Source organism: Pinus tabuliformis, chromosome 6, assembly GCF_031772625.1.
Source record: "Pinus tabuliformis cultivar Carrire ecotype Pingquan chromosome 6, CPIR1, whole genome shotgun sequence".
NCBI classification, from domain to species: domain Eukaryota; kingdom Viridiplantae; phylum Streptophyta; class Pinopsida; order Pinales; family Pinaceae; genus Pinus; species Pinus tabuliformis.
In genome coordinates, this window is record NC_142292.1 from 1,952,149,540 (window position 1) to 1,952,174,071 (window position 24,532).

Consider the following 24,532-nt stretch of genomic DNA (forward strand, 5'->3'; position numbering starts at 1 on the left):
TTTTTGCATGCATGACTTCAGTTAGAACTCAATCAGTTGAGTTTGGTGGAGTTGATTATGGAGTTGATGCAGTTTTGTTCAGTTTGACTTGGTTAAACTAGTTGTAGTTAGTCTAACTGCAAATAGACTAATGATGAGTTGTTAAACTAATTATTAACTCATAATACAACTATAGAATACATCAGTTAACTCAGTTGCATGTCAGTGCATGTTTAGTTCAGCAGGGACAGGTGTTAGAGAATCAGATTGCTATCAGTTGTGACTATAGTTGTGCATCAGATCTTGCACAATCAAGGGATTGAGTATGCCAATGAGTTTGCTCATGTATTTTCCCAATATTATAGCCTCTGCTCACGTCTAACACAGAGTGAGTGATTCTTTGGAGGTGAAATACGAGTTTGGTAAACCATTCTCATTCATTCTTGAGCAGGTATTGAGCAGTGGAGGTAGGCAAGCAGTGGAATAGATTTGGAGATCAGATCTTAGCTGTATTGTGTGTAACAGGTGGAGCTGGTACTGGATTGCTTGTGATAAGCATTGTACTTTGTAATGTTACATGGTCTCAATCATTAATATACAGATAGTTGGGGTTTTTAGCGAGATGCTTTCCCCGGGTTACATACTGTGTTAATGTGTGAATTCTCTTGATGTTTTATTGTTATTGATGCTGCTATATTGATGATCAACGTAGAGGAGCTTATGTATTGTGTATGTATTCTGCAATAGTACATGATCAGGATAATCTCTGTTGAATATGTGTTAAATTATTCAAAATTTCTACATGGTATCAAAGCTGTTGATCATCAGATCTACTATTCAGGACGTGTTTACATTCTATTTCTTCAGGCAGAGTCTGTAATCGAGCCAGGTAGCCTCTGGATTCATCCTTCCTTTGAAAGGTGAGATATCTGGTGAATGCCCATACAGTCAATCTCTATACGAGAAATATTGTGTTCTCACGAATCTTAGATCCGAGGCGGTTGAGTTGGTTGCTGGTGGAATTCGAATTTGCAGCAGTGTTTTCTTGGTGGCAACGCAACAATGTCTTTCAGCGGATTGCGATTGGAGTATGCTCTTGAGGGCAGCTCAAACTATATTGCATGGAAGGACAGGATGGAGGCAGTATTGGATGATAACGGGCTGAAGGAGTTCATAGATACAGATGTCCCAAAGCCTACTGATGCTACTCAAGCTGATGCTTGGCAAAAGAAGACCGCAAAATGTCGAAGGATTCCGTTGGAGGGCGTGAAGGATCACATTCTGTCCAACCTCCATGGAAAGGATACTCCATATTTGATGTGGAAATCATTAATAAAATTATTCCAAAGCAAGAGCGATCAGAGGAAGATGGCGCTCAAAGATAAACTCAGAAACATCAAATGCGGGAAGGGTGACAGTATGCCCAAGTATCTCACGAAGTTCACTCAGTGTCGAGATGCGCTGGGAAGTGTGGGGGTTACTGTCGATGATGAGGACTTGGTGAGCTTGGCTCTCCTTGGTCTTCCGAAGAGTTGGCATTCCTATCAGGACTCTGTCAATGGTCGGGAGAAATTGCCAGCATGGGAAAGACTATGGTCATATCTTGTGCAGGAGGAGATCAGGCGGAGTACCAGGGACGGATCTTCGTCAAAGAGAGCTGATGAAGAGAATTGCGCTTTGGCTGCCAAAGGAAAGAAAGGGAAGAGCAAGAAAGCTTCTCAGTCTGGTGCGAAAGGAAAGAAGCAGGATATGTCCAAGGTGAAGTGTTTTCACTGTCACCAGCACGGACACTTTGCCACTAATTATCTGCAGAAGAAGAAGAACAAGCAGGCTGCTGGATCTTCAGCAGGAGAGGCTCTAGCCTCACAGTTTGAGCTTGATTTTCATTGATCGCATGCTTGGTTTCAAGTGTGATGGGATCGGTGTGGTTCTTGGATAGTGGTGCATCTTTTCACATGACGGGAGATAGAGATTTTTTCTCTGATTTGGAGGACAAAGATCTTGGAGTGCACATCGAGATGGGCGATGATGGTAGATACAGTGCGACCAGTATCGGTACCATTTCCTTTGAGAGGGAGTCTGGTAAACCCTTCGTATTGAAGGAAGTCATGCATGTTCTAGGATTGAAGAAGAATCTTATCTCAGTGGCGATGTTAGAAGACAAGGGGTATGATGTTGTTTTCAGCGAGGGAAAGGCTTTTCTGCGCAACAAGACAACTGGTGAAACCCAAAAGATAGGGGTTCGAGTGAGGAACCTTTATCAGTTGCATGTAGATGGATGCACAGTAATGGCAGGTAAGGCAGAAGGATTGGTGAGCCAGGATGATGGCAAGTTATGGCACAAGAGATTGGGTCACCTTCACCATGGAGCCTTGAAGATACTACAACAGATCACTACAGGGCTTCCTAAAGGCACACTTGCGCAGTCAGATCAGTGAAAGGGGTGTACTTTGGGGAAGTTTGTGAAAGCCACCTTTCACGAGAAGGATAGTCACGCCACGAAGATCCTTAAGAGAATTCACACAGACGTGTGTGGACCTTTCTCAGTTGCTTCGACAGCAAAACACAGGTATTATGTGATTTTTGTTGATGATTTCTCTCGTAAGTGCTGGATCTTCTTCATGCAGAAGAAGAGCGAGACATATTCAAAGTTCTGTGAATTCAAAGCACTGGTCGAGAAGGAGTTGGGGAAGAAGGTGAAGGCTCTTAGGAGTGATAATGGTGGTGAATACATCTCGGATGAGTTCAAGGATTTCTGCAAGGCAGAAGGGATTCGTACAGAGCTCATAGCTCCCCATAACCCACAGCAGAACGGGGTAGCTGAGCAGAAGAACGGAACGATTGTGGGTGCTGCACGGGAAATGTTGCATGATTAGGGCCTACCCCTTCACTTGTGGGCGGAAGCATGCAATACAACAGTTTATGTGCAGAACCGTTGTCCTCATAGGATACTTGGAATGAGTACACTCGAGGAGGCTTATTCTGGTAAGAAGCCTGATCTTTCTCATTTGAGGATTTTTGGTGCTAACGTTTACATGCATGTGACAAAGGATGCCAGGAAGAAGTTGGAGCCGACCGCAGAGGTTGGGATATTTGTGGTGTACACTGATACGCCCCACAACTATTGTGTGTATTTGCCAGACAGTGGTAAAACTGTCGTGCGACGGGATATAAAATTTCAGGAGGAGAAAGCCATGAAGTGTTCGCTTGAGAGGGAGCTACACTTGCATGCAGATGAGGAGCTATTAGTTCTTAAGGATGAGCTTCAGGACGTGGATCAGCCACAGGACGAGGTTCATGGAGTGGAAGAGACCACTCATGCAGCGCCAACCATCAGAGGGCGAAAGTGCTTGACAGAAGCTGAGCGACTAGCTCAAGATGTAGAGAAAGTTGTAGGACCACCTACAACCCAATGCAGGCAGAGACAGTCACATGATCGATACACTGGATACATGGCTCTTATGAGCAAGTGTGTTGTGACTAAGCCATCCTCTTTCGAGGAAGCTGTGGAGGATCCTGCATGGGTAGACGCCATGGTGGAAGAGTATGATTCTATTATCAAAAACAGTGCATGGGATATTGTTCTTAGACCGGAAGGGAAATCAGTGGTGGGTTCGAGATGGATCTACGAAGTTAAGCAGGCAGCTGACGGGAGTGTAGAGAAGTACAAGGCAAGATTTGTTGCCTGAGGCTTTTCACAGATAGAGGGGATCGATTATGAGGAGACCTTTGCACCTGTCGCAAGGTATTCTTCCATACGGACGATTCTTGCTCTCTCAGCGCAGATGGGATGGCACATTCATCAGATGGATGTGAAGACTGCGTTCCTCAACAGAGTCATTGAGGAGGAGGTGTACATTGAGCAGCCTGAAGGCTTTGAGGTCTTCAGCAGCGAGTCGCATGTGTGCAGGCTCAAGAGAGCATTGTATGGGTTGAAGCAAGCACCACGTGCTTGGTACACATGGATAGATAGCTATTTCACAGGACTTCGATTCTGCAAGAGCGAGGCGGATCCTAACCTATACCAGATTGTGGTGGAGGGTAAGTTGCTTATCATTGTACTGTATGTTGATGATTTGATTCTAACGGGTGATGAGCTGTTGATACTGTCATGCAAGAAGGATCTTGCTACAGAGTTTGAGATGAAGGACTTAGGCCTCCTTCACTATTTCCTAGGATTGGAAATATGGCAGCGCAGTGGTGGACTGTTTGTTTCTCAAGGAAAGTATGCTCGGGAGATACTGGAGAAGTTCAACATGCATGGCTGCAAGCCCGTTGATACTCCTCTTCCTGGAGGTTGGAGGAAGGAGGATGCCACTTCGGGAAAAGAAGTGGATGCCACTGTTTATCGACAGTTGGTGGGGTCGCTGATGTATTTGGTCAATACATGACCTGATATATGCTATGCAGTTAACCAGCTTTCACAAGCTATGGTTAAGCCTACCAAGCTCTTCTGGAAGGCGGGCAAGCATGTATTGCGCTACTTGAGAGGCACATCGGGATATGGATATTGGTATAGACAGGAGGATGCAGATTGGGCAGGGAGCTCAATGGACGACATCAGGTACCATCATATCAGAGATTGTGTGCAGCGGAGGATCATGTTGCTTTCATACATTCCAACGGAGGATCAGGATGCTGATATTCTTACAAAGGCTCTCACCAGGAGAAAATTCGAGTACCACCGAGGCAGGATAGGGGTTGCTGATAATCCATATCTTGTCGAGAGGGAGTGTTGAGATTGCAACAAGATGATGGAGCTTAGTGAAAAGAGTCGCCTTCACTAAGTGGGCCCGCAGGCAAATTATGATGCAAGTTCTATTTTTGGATCCTAGCAGGGATGATCACAACATGAGTGACCACAGCAGGGATGATCACAGCAGGAGTGACCACAACAGGAGTGATCACAGTAGGAGTGACCACAACAGGAGTGATCACAGCAGGAGTGATCAAAGTCTACTTTTAGACTGTCTGTCCAAAATAGAAAAGTCAAATATTATTGTCTCATAATAATATTTGGACTATAAACTTGATCTTATTCTCTTGGAGCACTTCAGTTTGAGCTACAGATGTGGCCCATGCAGCTGTGTTGGGTCCCTATAATACTAGTGATTACCCCATTACTATTGTAGTTATACCCCTTATTTATATTGTTGTGCCCCCATTGCCCCCCATATTGTTATTAATGTGCCCATAGAATCCCTCTATTGTTATTTTTGTGGCTTTATATTATTATTGTTAGGTCGGTTGGATTATATTGTGACTCCTTAGACTCCTATATATAGAAAGGAGGTTTTGTCATTTGAATCATCCAAGAATTGTTCATTTATGTAATGTAAAGGAGGTTGCCCCCTCGAAGAGGCTGAATTCTAAGGCGTTGATCTATCTTTTCTTTCTTTTCTTGAGCTAGTTTCATAACATTTGGTATCAGAGCTTTGGATTCTAGGGTTTCGCTGCTCCAAACAGGTCATCGTGGAATTTTCGCTATAACTTTTTTTCTGTGACGTTTCGGAAGTCGAAAAAAAAACCCATTTGAGAATAAATCGCGCTAAACCTCGGGTCCGAATTTCAGTGCTTTTCGCGTGATATTTTCGGAGATATGATCTGAGGAAGTTGGTCTTTTTGCAGACTCCTGAATTACATTCAAAACAGGTGACCTGGGGAAAATCGTCATAACTTTCTTTCTGAGCATCGGATTGAAATTTCTTAAGAAGGTACAGAAAGAGGACGGACTGTAGTTTTCTTTTATATATTTTTCAGTGTCAAAGGTTGAAACAGTGACACGTGGCACTTCGTACAAGTTCGCTCTACTGAACTAGTCTATAATCAGGTCACTGCAGGAGATTGTGCATAACTCTTTCTTGGAGAATCCAATTTGGATCAGACTAGTGGCATTAGAAAGAGAACATAGAAGGCTACTACAGGTCAAAATTTCAAAACTGGATGATTCGAAATTACAGAGATACATCAGATTCAATATCAGGCTTCTACAAAGAAAAAAAGGTGTGTAGTTTTTTTTTAAATTTTTGCATAAGCTTGGTTTGAAGGAATTCAAAGGGCATAGTAAAGCATTATTATCGGTAACTGATGCCCCAAGGAAAGAAAATGCAAACACCTAGTAAGGAACCTGAAAGCTCTAGCATGACTCATGAAGAAGAGGAAGAAATGCTACATGATATATCAAAATTACAAGAACAAGTGCAACAAATGTCACACTCACAAAAGCTAACAGATGCTAAGATAAATGGCGTGGAATCTAAGATAAAGGGCATGGAAGCTAATATGGATGGCATGGAAGATAAGGTGATTGGCATGGATGGTAAAATTGATGGCATGGATGATAAGATGGAAGAATTGAAGATAAATATGAATAAGTTGCTACAAGAAATGGTCACTAAGGGTGAAAGAGTACTAAAGGAAACTCATGATGAGAACAAAAGAAATGTTAATCATGATTCCATAGACTCTAATGTTGGATCGAAGACTCACCATGTTCCAAAAATCGATATGAGGAAGTTTGATGGCAAGGATCCCGCCACATGGATATTACAGATGGAGCAATTCTTCGATCTCAATAATGTGCAAAACACACAAAAGGTACGTATGACAACTTTATATTTGGAACCAAATCAGTTTGTATGGTATCAATGGCTTTTTTCTCATAAACAGTTTATCACTTGGGCAATTTTTACAGAAGAATTGATAGCACATTATGAGGATACAAAAAGAAACACTTTTTTTAGCCAATTGATAAGTCTCAAACAAAAGGGTTCAATAATGGAGCACATTGAGGAGTTCCAAAAATTGAACATAAGGGTAAAAGATATTCCAGAGGAGCATAGGATTGATGTGTTCATAGGGTCTTTAAAGGATAATATCCAACATGATGTGCGCCTTTGGGAACCTGATTCATTAGAGAAGGCATTCAGGTTAGCAAGAAAAATGGAAAGCAAAATTATGGCAACTAGGAAGCATACCATTCACAACTATAAAGACGGAAGTGTTGTTGCCCATAGTCTTCCACAACCTACAAGGTTGACACCACAACAATTGGAAGAAAAAAGAGCAAAAGGGCTTTGTTACAATTGTGATAGCAAATACACAAAAGGTCATAAGTGTGCTGAGAAGAAATTATTCTACATAGATTGTGAAGAGGAAGAAGAAAAGGAGCAAGAAAGGTCAAAAGAAGAGGATATATTCCAGGAACAAAGCCTAGATGAAGAACAAATAAATCCGACCATATCTTGTAATGCATTGGCGGGAATTACCACTCCTCAAACCATCAAGATAGAAGGACAAATCAAGAAGAAAAAGGTAATAGTGTTGATTGATTCAGGAAGCACCCACAATTTTATTCATTGTAGGGTAGCAAAAGAATTGAATTGCTTCCTATATCCAGCACCAGAGTGTCAAGTGATGATTGCAAATGGAGGAACAATAAATTGTTCTGGAAAGTGCCATAATATCAAGCTATCCATGGGAGAATATGTATTGACTAGCCCAATGCTTTCCATTCCAATGGGAGGTGCTGATGTTGTACTAGGAGTCCAATGGCTACAATCCTTGGGTACAATAGCTTTTAATTTTCAAGAACTTTTCATGAAATTTTCTGTGGAAGGAAAGGAAGTTGAATTAAGGGGTATTGCAGGGAAACCAGGAAAGATAATCAGCTCTAATGGCATGACAAAGCTTCTAAAAAAGGAGCAAAGAGGTGTAATTGCACAATTATGTTCGCTAGATGTTTCCACATTGGAATCATCTATTTCTCCAGATCTCCAAAAAGTCCTGGACAATCATTCCAAGGTATTTGAGACTCCCAAAGGTCTCCCACCTATGTGTGATCATGATCATGCTATTCATCTGATTCCAGGAAGTGTTCCTCCAAACATCAGGCCGTACAGATATCCCTATGTCCAAAAAAGTGAAATTGAACGTATGGTTGCAGAAATGCTAGAGGCTGGTATAATTCAACCGAGTCAAAGTTCTTTCTTTGCTCCAGTAGTATTGGTGCACAAGAAGGATGGATCATGGCGCATGTGTCCGGATTATAGGGAGCTCAACAAGCTCACTATTAAAGATAAGTTCCCCATTCCTGTCATTGATGAATTACTGGATGAATTGCATGGATCAATTTACTTCACCAAGTTGGATCTTCGTTCAGGATATCATCAAATCAGAATGAAGATTGAAGACATTCCGAAAACGGCATTTAGAACTCATGAGGGTCATTATGAATTTTTGGTCATGCCTTTTGGCCTTACCAATGCACCTTCAACATTTCAAGGTTTGATGAATTCAATTTTCAAACCATTCCTTAGAAAATTTGTGTTAGTATTTTTTGATGATATACTAATCTACAACAAGTCTTGGAAGGATCATGTTGAACATGTTGACAGGGTGCTACAACTATTGGAGGAGAAACAATTATATGCAAAAAGATCCAAATGTTTCTTTGGAGTCCAGGAGGTGGAATATTTGGGTCATATTGTATCTCATGAAGGAGTTAAGGTAGACCCTAGCAAAATTAAAGCCATTAAGGAATGGAAAATCCCCACATCCATAAAGCATCTGCGAGGATTTCTTGGGTTGACAGGGTATTATCGCAAGTTTGTTAAGAATTATGGGAGAATAGCAGCACCTCTAACAACATTATTGAAGAAAGATGCATTTTCATGGACTCCGGAAGCAACAAAGGCCTTTGAACATCTTAAAGAGGCAATGTGCCAAGCACCGGTCTTAGCTACACCAGACTTCACAAAAACCTTTATTGTGGAATGTGATGCTTCAGGAAATGGAATTGGTGCTGTTCTAATGCAAGATGAAAGACCCATTGCTTTTGAAAGTCGTCCAATCAAGGGAAAGTTTTTAAGAAAAGCTATTTATGAGAAGGAAATGTTGGCAATACTCCATGCACTTAAGAAATGGCGACCCTACCTAATGGGAAGACACTTCAAGGTAAAAACGGATCATGATAGCCTTAAATACTTTTTAGAACAAAGATTATCCTCTGAAGAGCAACAAAAGTGGGTCACAAAGATGTTGGGTTATGACTTTGAAATCATCTACAAAAAAGGGAAGCAAAATGTGGTGGCAGATGCACTCTCAAGAAAGGATGAGGATGTGGAAGCATTGTTGTGCGCCATTTCTATTATCCAACCAGATTGGATAAATGAAGCAAGGGAGGAATGGAAGAATGACGAAGAAGTGTGGGCACTTATTCGAAAGCTACAACAAGATTCCAGTACGTCTGATACATTTAGCTGGAAAAATGATTCGTTATGGTACAAAGATCGCTTATACCTCTGTAAGAATTCCCAGCTAAAACAAAAGATTCTTATGGAATTGCACACTTCTCCCTTAGGAGGGCACTCAGGATTTTTAAAAACTTACCACAGGGTTAAGAAGGAATTTTTTTGGGATGGCCTTAAATCAGATATTCAAAAGTTTGTGGCAGAATGTTTGGTTTGCCAACAAAATAAAGTTGAAACAATTAAGACACCGGGTCTATTACAACCTTTATCCATTCCAAGCCAACGTTGGGAGGAGGTTTCAATGGATTTTATCACAGGTTTACCCAAGTCTGAGGGAAAGAGTGTCATCATGGTGGTAGTTGACAGACTTACCAAGTATGCACACTTTTGTGCATTATCACATCCATTTAAAGCCAGTACAGTTTCTACTGCATTTATGGAAACAATTCAAAAGCTACATGGAAACCCAAAGATTATTGTAAGTGACAGAGATCCCATTTTCACTGGAAATTTTTGGACATAATTATTTTCTTGTCTTGGTACTCAGTTAGCTCATAGCTCATCTTATCATCCTCAATCTGATGGGCAAACTGAGATAGTAAACAAATGTTTGGAAGGATATCTTCGTTGCTTTGTATCTGATAAACAGACACAATGGGTCAAATGGTTGCCTCTGGCTGAATGGTGGTATAACACTTCCTTCCATACAGCAACAAAAATGACCCCATTTATGGCACTTTATGGGTATCAACCACCATCCATCACATCATATTTAAGAGAAAATTCTAAGGTTCAGGCAGTGGAACATCACATCGAACATCAACAACAAGTCCTCCAACTCTTAAAGGATAACCTTGTGTTGGCACAGAATAGAATGAAACAACAGGCAGATCAACATCGCAGTGAAAGAAGTTTTGATGTAGGTGATTGGGTATTCCTACGGCTACAACCATATAAGCAAATGTCCCTCAAGCAAGCTAAGAAGGATAATAAATTATCACCAAAGTATTATGGTCCGTACAAGGTGTTGCAAAAGATTGGTACTATGGCATACAAATTGGAGCTTCCTGCAGCTTCTCGATTGCACCCAGTTTTCCATGTTTCATGCTTAAAGAAGGTTATAGGCGACAAGCTCCTAGTTCAAACAATATTGCCAGAACTTGACGAGGAAGGAAAAATTATATTGGAACCGGAAGCAGTTATAGAAACAAGAACTCGACAGCTACGAAATCGATCAATTTCAGAGTACCTTATCAAGTGGAAGAACTTATCCGCTGAAGATTCCACATGGGAGGATGAGAATTTTATGCAGAAATATCCAGAACTACTCAAGCGTTGAGGACAACACTTTTTTTGAAGGAGAGGGGCATGTTGGGTCCCTATAATACTAGTGATTACCCCATTACTATTGTAGTTATACCCCTTATTTATATTGTTGTGCCCCCATTGCCCCCCATATTGTTATTAATGTGCCCATAGAATCCCTCTATTGTTATTTTTGTGGCTTTATATTATTATTGTTAGGTCGGCTAGATTATATTGTGACTCCTTAGACTCCTATATATAGAAAGGAGGTTTTGTCATTTGAATCATCCAAGAATTGTTCATTTATGTAATGTAAAGGAGGTTGCCCCCTCGAAGAAGCTGAATTCTAAGGCATTGATCTATCTTTTCTATCTTTTCTTGAGCTGGTTTCATAACAAGCTGTCAAAAGGAAGTACGCTTTTCTTATGAGTCAGTTGAGTTGTTGCATGCATGAATTCAGTTAGAACTCAATCAATTGAGTTTGGTGGAGTTGATTGTGGAGTTGATGGAGTTGTGTTCAGTTTGACTTGGTTAAACTAGTTGTAGTTAGTCTAACTACAAACAGACTAATGATGAGTTGTTAAACTAATTATTAACTCATAATACAACTATAGAATACATCAGTTAACTCAGTTGCATGTCAGTGCATGTTCAGTTCAGTAGGGACAGGTGTTAGAGAATCAGATTGCTATCAGTTGTGACTATAGTTGTGCATCAGATCTTGCACAATCAAGGGATTGAGTATGACAATGAGTTTGCTCATGTATTTTCCCAGTATTATAGCCTCTGCTCATGTCTAACACAATGCGAGTGATTCTTTGGAGGTGAAATACGAGTTTGGTAAACCATTCTTATTCATTCTTGAGCAGGTATTGAGCAGTGGAGGCAGGGAAGCAGTGGAATAGATTTGGAGATTAGATCTTAGCTGTATTGTGTGTAACAGGTGGAGCTGGTACTAGATTGCTTGTGATAAGCATTGTAATTTGTAATGTTACATGGTCTCAATCATTAATATACAGATAGTTGGGGTTTTTAGCGAGATGCTTTCCCCGGGTTACATACTGTGTTAATGTGTGAATGCTCTTGATGTTTTATTGTTATTGATGCTGCTATATTGATGATCAACGTAGAGGAGCTTATGTATTGTGTATGTATTCTGCAATAGTACATGATCAGGATAATCTCTGTTGAATATGTGTTAAATTATTCAAAATTTCTACAAATCGCACGCGCAGATCAACGACCCAAGTTATATCGGCGGGTTGCATCAGCGGAAACAAAAGGGGTAGGGCCTTTACATATACATGCATGTGACCCGATGGGCCGGACCCGATGGCACTACAAATTATTTCTTATAAAATTTCAAGTCTGCGCACAAGCCGTCTTCAATGTATTTGGTATATTTTCGTTAGATAAATGAAAATACAAAGAGAAGCGAGGGAACCGGTCGGCTATGATATGCGACAACAACCTGAAGGGCGGACTTGATAAAGGAATTAATCATGTTTGTGGACTTTTTGAAGTCCGAAAGAAGCAGAATGGGTGGGATTTCTCAGCATTACAACATTTTCTGTACACAACAGAAAAAAATCATTATTAAACATTTTCAAGAGATCACGAAGGCTCAAATAGCCATCCCATCACCTAAAAGAGGCCGAGAGATAGAGACAGAAGGTTGGAAGTGGAAAGGCGACAACACAACATGATGCAGCCCACAATAGGAGTGATCAAGGAGCATAAACAACGCAACATAGCCATTTCATATTCCCGAAAGGACGAAGGTGGCCAGTGTTCACCACTCCGTGCAGTTACTCTTCAACCACCGCATTCAACAAACAGGATGGCTGAGAAGGGAAAGGACAAGACTCGGGCAGATCAACACATCCAACAACTAAGGGATTTCATCCTTTACGACACTCCACCTGCTCGAGGAGTACGACAGAGCACTAGAGAATGTCAAATTAATTTATTGAAGCAAACAGATTGTAGCAGAGATGCCATCAGAGAGTTAAAGCGGTTGGTGGTCCATTATGACCCTTCCATGCATAGAACAACATCATATCTTTGTAATAAAACTCTATATTTACCCAGAACATAGATGTAATTAGGGTTGATGGTTGTTGTTTTGATGTAAGGTTCAACTTCTGGAGACTGTAACTACTTTGATACTTGCAGCGTCTGGTCTTCATTTTCAGCTAATACAAGCTTCTTTTGCTGTTAATTGCTCACTTTCCATTTCTACTCTGTTCTAGGCTGTGCCTGTTATGAATTTGTTCATGTGCTCTTGATATTTAGCATTAGAGGGGTTGTCATCCCACCTCTATGTTGAAGTCTAGTATGTATCATTGAATGTGTTAGGCAGGTTTCTGTTTACTTATTTCCATAGAGCTGTCATCCTGTCTGTGCATTAGAAAATAGATTTGCAGACCTATTTATTAGTTGTAGCTGACCATCACATGGTCTTGTGCATCTGCTGGTGTGGTCAGTATTCTCCATGTTCACCTAATCCTCAAACTATGAGTAATTGGTGGTCTAAAGCCTTGTAGTCTGGGGGTGTTCACCCATGTCTGGAATTAAACATAGTAGAAGTGGTTTGGACAAGCATCATTCCTTCCATTCATCCATTTCCAACATTATGTTGAGTTTGTAATTTTCCCGAGCATCTCCGAGAGACAACCTAGGAGAGTTTCTTGGGGTGATAACAAGTCCTTTCAATCAATACTTCAAAAACTCTTCAACAATGCCCACTTCTTGTCTACGCAAGAAATCTTCAAAAAGTTACTTAAGCTTGCTTCAAATTTTCAAAAATTTATTAAATAGGTCAACAAGTCCTTATCCAAAGGCAACAAATTCAGTTCCAACAAATTTTCCTAATCAATCCCAACAAATCACAAGGTCTTCTGTCCAATAGAGTATCAAAATTATCCCAAGACTATGTTTTAACTTAGTTTATTTCCTTGTACAATTCACTGCTCCAAAGTATAAGCCCAAAGAAATAATTTCAACTGAAATGTTACCAAAGTGAGTAATTCAATGACATCAGAAACAATTCAGAACATATATGAACTCCTTGCACACAAAATATGTGTTAGATGTAGTCGAATTTCAGTGTGCTAAAATAACCCAAGGGCCATTCCCAAGATATACTGAGAACTTCCATAGGACAGTTGTCATTTACTTTAGATATTTGACGTTTCACTATTTTGAGTAGCTATAGTATATTTCCTTCAATGAAAAAGATAGATCAGGAGAACTTCGTATTCCTTAAAGATGTGCCTTTTTGCCTCACAGAGCCTTGAATTGTTCCTTCACCGAATTCCTCTTCTCAGCTTGTCCGAGTTCTCACTTTACATCTTATTATCTCTTCAGTTGTATTCGATCTTTGAATGAAAGGGACCCTTTTATTTATTTATACACATTGTTTGTGTCAAGGGACACATCGGTTGGGTGAGAGGGCCAACCTGTGTGAATGAGCTGACTAGGAGTGCTGGAATCGATTGTTGCCGTAGTGAAAAACTTGTGTGTGTTTTTAACCTCAAAGATGTGATTCAGGCCAAGTTTTGATGAAGACCTATAGGAATAATATGTTTGTCAGTAGTAAGGTAAATGGCATATTACTTGATGACACGAGTAATAACTTTGTTGGAAAAAGAGTGGCACTGTTGTGATCGAGTGTTGTAAAATTGTTATGTGTGAATAATGTGTGCGTAATTGATTAATGATCTGGGGAAATTTTACTCTTTTAGTAAGCTTTTTATTAGGATTTCAATTGAAATAGGGATATTAGGATTTCAAAATTTATGAATTATGGAATTTAGGAAATAGGGATTTAGAAGTTTTAGGAATTATGGAATTTGGATTTAATAATTTATGAATTATGAAATTGTTCCTAATTAGGGTTTAATATTTTTTTTATTAGGGTATATGTTTGTATTAGGGTTAGGGTTTCATAATTAATGAACAAGGATAGGGATTAGGATAGAACTAGGGTTAGGATTTTAGGACTAGGGTAAGGGTTAGGGTATTTTTTAAGGAAACTAGGGCAAGGATATTATTTAGGACACAGGTTGGGGTTTATAGGTGTTCATGTATTTAGGATCTAGGGTTTTCTCACCTAGGGTTTTCAAAAACATCTAGGGTTAGGGATTGCTTTTAGGGTAGGTTTCATCAACTCACAATGCTAGATTAGGCTAGGGCTTCCAAGTAATCATGGTTTACCCATCTTCAACAATGCCATATTAACATCAATGGAAATTTTGGCCAACAATATCCCCCTTTGTCATTGACGACAATATTCTCTCATTTTCAATATTCTCTCCCCCTTTGACATCAATGGAAAATGGGGTGTCTTGACAACATATTTTCCATCAAGTGCTCCCCCTATCATGTTTCTTTTTGTCATGCTGCACCCCTGATCATACTGCTCATTTTTGTCATTTTCATTCAACTACCCTTGTCATCATGCTTTCCTTCTTTTGACAATGTGGAGCAAGGGAGATGTCTTAATTTGCATTTCTTTATGTGATCAACGAGCTCCCCCTGCATGCATAAACTGCTCTTCCTCTCCTTTTTTCTTATGGAACACAAGACAAGAAAGATTGTTGCCTTGTGATCAAGCAGAAGACATCTTCAACAATGGATGTGTAGTGAATACACAATATCATGCTTTTCTTCAATGGAATTCACCCCCCAAGCTTTGCATGCATGGAAAGGAATGAAGTAGATTATGTCTTTATCAGTGTTTTAAAAACCGACTGGTTTGAATCGGTAACTGATCAAACATGTTGGTTAGATAGCCCACTAGGTGAAACCGATAGAAAAACCCAATTTGACCCTTCATTTCACCCAAAAAAGGGTAAAACTGGTCCTAACCGGTTGGTTAGCTGCCAAGGCCATGAAGGACCCACAAAAATTTGTTTTCCAAGTTTTTAGGGTGTTTTGGAGGGAAAATAAGGGTTCTTTCCCTCCAAAAACACCCTCTCCAAGCCTTTAAAAGGACCTTCTCCCTCTCATTTGTCTCACACATCTCATTTGGAGTACTTGTGAGTTTGATTGAGAGCTTGGAAAGTGTTGGGTTTTTGCTGGAGTAGTCATCTTGGAGGCTTGGAGTTGGATTTGGAGATTTTTGGAGATGGTTTGGAGTTGTCAATGGAGTTGGCATCTTCAAGAGGGGGCTAAGGAAGCTAGTTTGCATTTCTAGGTAAGGATTTTCACTTGAAAATTCCTCATTTGACCGCTGTCCATGTATTTATTTTTTTATGTGTTCTAAACTTATAACTTCTATCATCTATGCTATCAAATATCTAGTTCTATGCTATCAAATTTTGCAGGCTATATGTGCATTTGTTTTCCTAAATTTAGCTTTGGTTTTCCATGTTTCTTAGCTGCAAAATTTTTTAAATGGAAGATTTCTTTGCAAATTTTAATTATTTCAAGCCAACATGGCTCCAAAAGGCAAGGATAGTGCACAAACTCATTGTGATTTGATTGATGGAAAAATGATATGCAAATTATGTCATAAACCTATTGGAGGTGTGGGTATTCTGAGATTGAAACAACACTTGGCTAGGGTAAGAGGCCAAGTAAAGCCATGTGATGCACCAAATGAAATTTTAGGTCCTATTAGGGCAGAATACCTTTCCAAGCTTGAAACATTTCATGAGGATAAGGATAGGGAGAAGGCCATCCAAGATGACAATGCAAGGAAGAGGGAATTATTAGAAGCCATGAAAGAGAGTGGGTATGATGATTATGAGATTCAAGACTCCTCTTCTATCCCTTCCACCAATGAACCATTTCACTATGTTCATCCTTCTTTTGGCCAACTATCAAAAGGAACAAACAGAACAAACATCCAGAGTTATTTCTCATCCTCTTCCAACATTTCCTCTTCTAATCCAACTTCCTCGCAGCCAAGTCGTCAACCGACTTTGGATGAACATTGGAAAAAACAATGCAAAGAAGCTTCTTATCAATACATTACTAGATAGTGGTATGATGAATATATCCCATTTAATACTGCTCGCTTACCTTATTACCAAGCTATGTGGGACTCTATTATATCTGTAGGAAAGGGCCTTAAAGGCCCTAGTATGCATGACTTGAGAGGAGCTCTTTTGCAAAAAAAGATTTTTTCCACTGATGAGTATTTGGCTAAGTACAAAGATTCATGGCTCAAAATAGGTTGTTCCATCATGTCAGATGGATGGATTGATGGAAAGAACTGCATTATCATTAATTTCCTTATTTCTTGCCCTCAAGGAACCATGTTTTTGAGACTAGTTGATGCATCTCAGAAGGTGAAGGATGCAACCCTTCTATTTGAGCTTTTGGATGACATTATTTAGGAAGTTGGGGAGTAGAATGTTGTGCAGGTCATCACCGATAATGCCTAAAACTATGTTCTTGCTGGAAAGATTCTTGAGTCCAAATATAGGAACATATTTTGGACTCCATGTGCTGGACATTGCATATGCTTCATGCTTGAGGACATAGGCAAAGTGGAGTGGGTAAAAAAAACTGTAGACCATTCCAAGTGCATTAAAAAATACATTTACAACCACTCATGGGTATTGAGCCTAATGAGGAAAAACACTGGGGGCAAAGATCTTGTTAGGCCTACAATTACAATATTTTCAACTCACTTCCTCACTTTGCAATGTCTCAATGCTCAACATAAAAACCTGCAGAAAATGTTTTCTTCTGATGATTGGGCTGAATTTTAGTGGGCTCGTAGACAAGATGGAAAAGACACCAAAAATAAAGTGTTTGAAAATTATTTTTGGAAAAGGTTTGTAGAGCTTGTGAAAATTACCAGGCCCCTTGTTAAGGTGCTAAGGATGGTGGATGGGGAAAAATTGGCCATGGGCTACATTTATGAGGCTATGGATCAGGCAAAGGAGAAGATACAAGCAACTTACAAGGACACGCTAGATAAATATGGCCGTATATGGGAGATCATTGAAAAAATATGGAACAATCAACTCCATTGTCCTATACATGCAACTAGGTATTTTTTGAACCCAAAGTATCATTATAAAGCTTGGCTAGGAGATCTGCAGGATGGGGAGGTCAGAGATGGATTGATTGATTGCTTGGGGCGCATGGTCCCTAGCCATTCAGACTAGTTGGAAATACATAGACAAATAACTCTTTTCAGTATGACAACTGGTACCTTTGGCAAAAACTTGGCAAACATGGCAAGAAATGTGGATCAACCAGGTAAGCAATTCCAATTTGCAATTTGTTTTTCTTTTCAAGTTAAATTGTTTACAAATTTACAATTTAAATTATCTATAAATACTTGTAATTTGTAAATAAGTAATGAAATGAACTAAGTTACTAATTAATGTCTTTTTCTTTGCAACACATTGGTGGGAGTCATTTGGAGGCTAGTGTCTTCAATTGCAAAAGTTTGCAATTAGAGTCCTCAACTAAACTTGCAGTGCTTCAGGTTGTGAGCGCAATTGGTCTATTTTTGAGCGCATACACATGAAGAAGAGAAATCATTTTGAACAAAAATGGTTAAATGATCTTGTCTTCATGAAATACAACCTTCGACTAAGGTAGAACCAAATGATGAACAAAACACCTGATCTAGATCCCATTGTGTTAGAAGATATTGACCCAACATCAAAATGGGTGGAGGAGACTGAAGATCCCGTGTTTAATGCTGATTTTGATATTGACATGGCATTAGTGGGGGACGAAGCAGATTTGGTGGCGCCATAAGAACCAAGATCAATAGTTGCATCAAGGAAAGGCAAACAACCAACGGAAGGCACTAGTCATGCAGCTAGACGAACTCGTGCTTCCATTAGGTCCACTTCTGTTGTTATAGGTGCATTGCTACTGAGGTTGCAAATGAGGCTGAGGCATCCTCAGACTCCGATCCATATGGTGTCTATGTAGCTCTTGCTGATGATGATGATCATGTGTCTAGTAGTGATGATGAATTTGATGATTGATCATGTGTAGACTCTAGAGTCTAGAGTCTAGACTTGTAATCTTGTAGTAGGCCAATGGCCTCATAGCTTGTAACATTGTTTTTGGACTTTATAGGCCATTTAGATATATCCACCTTTACATGGTCTATAAATGAGAAAATATTGCATATTTTGTCTCTATTGTCTTGGAATCATGGTTTTAAATCTTAAAAATAGTTTTTTTCATTAAAAATTAATTATTTAATGTATTTTTTTAAAAACTATTTTGTTTAGACCTAATCAATCTTGGTTAGACCGGTTCCGGTTTGACCAGTTCTGGTTTGAAACCTGGTTCATTAGGTGTACTGGTTCGGTCACTGGTTCCAGTTTTTAAAACTATGGTCTTTATGTAAGAGAGACCAATTTGTCCAACAAGATTTTCTTTAAAAATTTCTGAGAGATGGTGCATCAAGAGATATATTCTAGTGTCTCATAACATGATTATCCATGTGTGACACGTCAAGTGTTTCCCAAGGCTTATCAAGGAAGAATAGTCAAATTTTCATAAGTTCCCCCTAACAATATGCATGGTCTTGGCATAATCTTATTATCGAAATTGGAAATACCATATCTACCGAAGATGTATTGATTAGATCAACAAAATGAATTGATGTTTTGAGTATTCAAGATGCATTTCACGTCATCTTCTTGTGGTTCAACTTGCTTCCTTCTCCAAAATTGTTTAACCTTCTTTTCATTTTTGGTTGTTATGTTTTTAGCTTGTTTAGGAGCCCAATTTAAGTTACAATCACAAGCTATATGACCAATATTATGACATTTGTAGCATTCAATTTTATACATAAATGAGAAGGCATAATTTCTTCCTGCAAAGTTTCTTTTGGGAGGCTGATGGGGACCATTATATTTTTCCTTGTCGTATTTGTGAAAATTATGCTGCAGTGATTGATTTATCTCTCCTACTTATTTACAATAATAAGTTATCTACCAATGCTTCAATAAATATCAAAATAAATTCAGCTGCAGAATTGAAAAATTATGAGAAAAGCAAGAGAAACACCAGCACATGAATAATCACATTGACACACTTGTTTTTGGACAAAAGTCCTTGGAAAAATGTTGGGTTGTGTTATATTCTTTCCACGACTAGCCCATATAGTTAACCGGGGGGTTGGGGGGGGGGGGGGGGGGAAGCAGAGCCCCCCCTTTATTGCACCGATTGCGTAGCGGGGGGGGGGGGGGGGGTTGCAAGGGGTTTGAGGGGTATAGGTAACTCCACTCTATGGGGTTCGGGGCAGCGCCTCAGAAAATTTTGGTTTTGGAACCTATGTTAGGTTGGGTGGATCCACCTATGGTTTTGTGCATGATTTTCACACATGTTTTTGGACGTGATGGTTTTCGGTCCATGGTATTGGATGCTTCTGCATGTATAAATATGTATTATAACATTGAAAGGAACATAATGAAAAATCATGCTGCTAGTCTCGGTTTTGGGATCCAAGGGAGAATATCTGTGTATATGTGTTTTATGTGTTATGCTCTCGCATTGTTTTTTTTATGTGTTTTAGAATTCGTATGCAGGTAATTTCTGTACGGGGTTAAAACCTACATTTGGTATCAGAGCTATTTTGGATTCAAGGGGACACCTTTGTTGCTGAGGGGTTTCGCTTGGGCATGTGGTAGACCCTGTTCAGTGGGAGATATGTGAGATCGATTCTAGTGGTGAAAGAAGATGGTGAGCAGTGGAAAGATAGAGATCGAGAAATTTAATGGTCAAAGTTTTGAGTTGCGGAAACTCAAGATGGAGGATCTGTTGGTGGATAAAGATCAGTGGATCGCGGTAGATCCAGGTACTAAACTAATGGGAGTGTCCGATGATGAATGGAAGAAGTTGGATCGGAAGGCAAAGAGCACAATACGATTGTGTGTCTCAGATTCAATATTGCTGAATGTATCAGGAGAAGCTACGGCGAAGGATTTGTGGGACAAGTTAGGGACTTTGTACCAATCTAAGTCTCTAGTGAATAAATTGTTCCTGTGGAAAAAGCTATATAACCTAAGGATGAAATATGGAGACTCGGTGACAGATCATTTGAACGCATTTAATACTGTGGTAAGTCAGTTAGCATCTATTGATATTAAAATTTCAGATGAAGATAAGTGCATCAGTTTGTTGTGTTCTCTACTAGACTCATGGGATAGTCTGGTTATTGCAATAGGTAGCAATGCAATTGCCTTGTAGTTTGATGAAATAGTCTCATCATTGCTGACAGAGGAGATGAGACGGAAAAATATGGAGATCCAGAATGGTGATGCCTTGTCTGTACGAGGACGGTCCCAGAACAGAAACAAAAATAAGTCATCGAGTGGGAGATCTAAATCTAGAGGGAGATCTAAATCTCCAAGAAAACCTGTAAAGGTGGTGTGCTGGAAATGCGGAAAGGAAGGACACTACAAAAGGTACTATAAATCTAAAGCTCTTGATAAAGGAAAGGGATTCGATGATGCTCCTTCTGCAGAGGCGAAAACCACCTCAAATGAAGGTGGGGATGTGTACTTGGCTTCTTCAAGTACACATGTAGATCATGAGGCATTGTTGATTGACTCAAGTGCATCCTTTCACTTCACTCCCCATAGAGAGTGGTTCTGCGAGTATGAGAAATACGATGGTGGTGATGTCTTCTTAGGGGATGATAGGAAGGCTAGAATCGTTGGTCATGGAAAAGTAAAGTTGAAGTTGCAAGGTGGAAGGGTTAGAACACTTCCAAGTGTTCTGCATATTCCTGCATTGGCCAGAAATCTGATTTCTGTAAGCAAGTTGGATGATGCAGGTGTAAAAATATTGTTTGAGAAGGATACCTGCAAGATGGTTTGGGGAGCACTGGTATTGATGCGGGGAGTTCGGATTGGAACTCTGTACAAGCTGCAAGGTAGCACGGTTGTTGATGTGTGCAAAAGTTCTGTTGTTTTTGAAAGTGGAGAAGAAAATCTAGTGGTCTCTGGAGAGAAGACCATGCTATGGCATCAAAGGCTTGGACATATTGGAGAGAAGGGCCTTCGAATACTTCATGGTAAAGGTATGGTAGAAGGTATGAGTAATAACTCTCTGGATTTTGATTTTTGTGAAAATTGTGTATATGGGAAGTAGAATTGGGTGAGTTTCCCCTCTGGTGGTAAGAGGGCGAAACATATATTAGAGCTTGTGCATAGTGATGTGTTTGGACCTGTGAAGGTTCCATCACTGGGTAAGTCTGTGTACTATGTATCATTTATAGATAACTTCTCAAGGAATACATAGATATATTTCCTTAAGAAGAAATCTGAAGTCTTTGACAGGTTTAAAGAATTCAAGGCTCTGGTGGAAAACCAGACAGAGAAGAAGATAAAGGTGTTGAGGACAGATAATGATGGAGAGTTTTGCAGTAAGGAATTTGAAGAATTCTGTAAGAAGTGTGGTATACTATGGCAGAAGACTACTCCATATACACCTCAGCAAAATGGAGTTGCAGAAAGAATGAACAATATGTTGATGGAAAGGGCAAGAAGCATGCTCAGTGGTGCCAGGTTAGGACAGGAATTATGGGTAGAGGCGGTGGAGATAGCATGTTACTTGGTCAACATATCACCTTCATCAGCGTTGGAGGATAAACTCCACAAGAGGTATGGACGGGTAAGAAACCCTCTCTTTCACATCTGAGGGTATTTGGATGTGATGCATATGTACATTTTCCAAAGGAGAAACGAACCAAGCTGAATAGTAAATCTAAAAAGTGCATCTTTATTGGGTATAAGGATGGTTTAAAGGGTTATAAGCTTTGGAACCCAGTAATAAGTAAGGTTGTGTACAACGGAGATGTGGTGTTTAGAGAGGTTGTTGAAAATAACACTGAGAGGGGGGGTGAATCGCTACTATCGTTAAGTGAACCAGCGTGTACACGCAACTGTGTCTAAAGAAAACAGCGTATAACCAGAAATCTTATAATTCAGTTAGTTTATCTTCAGTTAAGCGCATAAGGACATTATTCACCATATTAAGAGCAAACAGATGCAGTAGAATAGATCACACAAAAGCCACACACATGAACACCATGATATAAGGTGGAAACCCAATGTGGGTGAAAACCACCTGCTGCAAGTCGTCTCTATCTTTCTTTAATATGAAACTTCAGTTTACAATCTTTTTGTACTGGTGCAGCCTTATACCAGTACGCAGGCTACAACCTGCAGAAAGCTACAACCTTCTCTCGTTCTCCAAACTTCCTTGGAAGGGAGCTCCAACCCCCTTTGCTCTTGTACTAGCCAAGATACTAGTACGTAGGTGCTGGCCTACAATCTTCTTTCTTTCAGGTACCACCTTTCATACATTTTCAGACTGGATATTCCTGAAGCACAACATTACAATCTGAAGACCACAATTCATTCAACTTTCACAACAGATCATTGAAGCACAAAACAACCAATACTAGCATCATCAATCTTTGAATCACTGAACCACTGAAACCCTGTCAATCACCAGTTACCAGAACACAGAGCAGACTACAGAACTCTGCAATAACAGTCAGACCCAACTGCAAACCCAAAAATCAAGCTTCAAAAGATATACGCTACTTCAATGAGAGCAACCCGCGTATACACGCGCTTTTACCGAAGACAACCTGCGTACAGATCTAAAAATAAATTCTCTCAACTTGCAGCTGTACCAGACATCAGTTAGACCCAGAACATAACATTGCGTCAGTATGCAGATCTAGAAATACGCATAATCAACCATATCATGATAGTGCATTTCAAATCATTAGATCCCGATCTATCCTTAGATCTAGTCTTCCATCAACCGAAGTGATCTCTCCTTAGCTTAGATCAAGCAACCCAGAACCTGCATACCAGATCTCTTCCTTTTTCAGATATTCAAGCCTTTTTCAAAAAAGATGTATCTCCCTAATGATCTTCTTCTCCTTATATAGCCTTAGGCCTTGCTCAATACCAAGAGCCAAAACCATAGAGATCCAATACCATCAACTTAAAAACTAGGGATCAACACGTCTGTCGAGATACTTTGGTCCAAGGACATAGGCTCAAGTACCGAGGACTAACTACCACGGACCAAAAGGAAGCTTCCCGACATATACGCCCTTTTCTGTTCATTCATCTGCGTGTATACGCGCCTTCGTATATAGTTCTCCTGCGTATACGCGACTTAGCATGCAGATCACCGGCGTGTATACGCAACTTGGACTTAATTAACCTGCGTATATGAGATTTCTCTTCAATCTGTAGTCTGAACGGAGATCTGTCATCAAAGAGAGTTTCCATCAAGGACAACACCTGTATCATAGCGCCACCCCTGTGCCAAAATGCCAACAATCTCCCCCTTTGGACTTGATGGCAACCTCAAGCTCCTTAGAATCATTCTCCCCCTTTGTCATCAAGGGAAAAGGGCTGTTCTCCCCCTGAGGACATGCTGATACCTCTGCTTGGCTGTGCTGAATCATGCTCCCCATGACTGTAGGCCAGATCTGCAAAAGATGTTCTTCAAACAAGAACCAAGACTTATACACCATAAGGGACCTCCCTATCACCAAAAGACTCAATACATACATCCATACTCCCTACCAAGAGGGGACACATCAGAAACAACCAATTATATTACATCATTCATCCCAGGCATAGTGGGGAAACCAACATAGGCCGTTACATGACCTTGACACCATAAAAGAGATATGACATAGAGACAACAGATCTAGACCAAGACTTATGAAAGTCACCAGCAGCATCTGATAAACATCTTTTAGATCACCAACCAGGATTTCTTTCTGAGCTCCTTCTCCTGAAACCAACAACCAAAAAATCTAAATGCCAACAATGCTTTATGAGACTTTTAAGCTGCTCCCCCTAAACCTGTGCCTGCTGCACTCCCTGAAACTGTGCCTGAAGAATTCTGACATACCCATCTCAGACCTTTTCAAACCAGAGTTTGCCCTTGCTGTTAAGAACTCTATATACGCGATTTCTCCTGCATAAATCAGCGTATGTACGCGGATATACTTTCTGCAA